Raw genomic sequence first — 1,411 nt, forward strand, 5'->3', positions numbered from 1 at the left:
GTAACACAGCGGGATTTGAACCCATGTCGTCCATGTTCTTAACCACAACACTGGGGAGCCACATTCCCTCTTGGGGCCCAGCAGTTCTACCTCTAGGAATTGATCTTATAGACACCCTCACACTTGTGCACATGGATGTCCTCTGCCTGCCACACTGGCTGTGAGCCCACAACACTGGACACAGCCTCAGTGTCCCTCAGTGGAGGACTCCATCTATTATGTTCCTGAAATGGAAGAATAACAGCTGACATTTACAGGGTGCTCACTCTGTGCCAGACGCTGTTCCAAGCACTTTACACATATTTACTCAGGTTATCCCCCAGCAGCCCTGCAGGTGGGCTCTCCTCTTATCCTCATGTCTCAGATGAGGAAAGTGAGGCACAGAGAGGTAGGGAACTTGGCCAAAGCTAGTGAAGAAGAGGTGAAGTCAGGATTTGAACCCAGGCCGTCTGAAGGCAGACATTCATTCAAGGACATTCCCTACTACATTAAAACAGCAAGAGGACAGATGTTAAGCTTGGTGTCCAAGGGACAGAGTTTGTTCAATCATATATGTCCAAAAGAACCTGGAGGCTATACTCACGTTGATATGAAATGAATATTGGTATCATGCTGAGGGAGTGAACAGAGGGGAAAGTAGCATATAGCATGTGTCTGCTGCTGTTTTTAAAGAAAGGGCCAACACACACTAGATGCCCATCAGAAATGGCCCAGAATAACTCTGGGCTATACGCTGGCTAGAAGGGAGGGGACGGGTGAGTCCTGAGGTTGAGTTTGCAGAGCAAGCTCAATATTTTTACTTCAAAGGTATGTTTATTTGGGGGGAAGAAGGTGCTGAAGGAGATTCCAAGGGTCAAAGCCCCCTTAGCACCGTTCTTAGTAACCTTCCAGCTGCAGGTCATGACTCAGTGAGCCGTAAGGTCAATTGGTGGGATACAATTAGCACTGAAAAGAAAAGGAACATTGTAGAAAATATCTAGTGCACCATAGGGCATCCGAATACCACTTTGAAATGTTTTAAACTTATAAGAGGGGCATAAATAAAGGCTGTAAGTAGCCTTAAGTTAGTTCAGGTCAGAAGCAGATTCTGCCAGTACCTGCGTTACAAAAAAAATCTTTGTGGATTTCAGAACTGCAAAAGATTGTGGTCCTGTGTGTATGTGTGTGTGACAATGTGAGTCAGCCTTCCTTTTTTTCCTTCCTTCTCTGTGAGATGTAGTCCAAAAAGTGAAAGCCACTGGCAGAATATTTCTCTACACTATACCCATGTAAATGTTTTGGTACTTGCAGGTGGGGTTGGAGGAAGCTAAAGGGGCAGTGTGGGGCCGGCCGAGTGGCGCGATGGTTAAGAACTCGCTTGGGATGCCAGAGGGCCCCGGTTCGGATCCCACATATGAGGGCCAGTGACACT

This window comes from Hipposideros armiger, unplaced genomic scaffold, assembly GCF_001890085.2.
Source record: "Hipposideros armiger isolate ML-2016 unplaced genomic scaffold, ASM189008v1 scaffold_283, whole genome shotgun sequence".
Classification (NCBI taxonomy): Eukaryota; Metazoa; Chordata; class Mammalia; order Chiroptera; family Hipposideridae; genus Hipposideros; species Hipposideros armiger.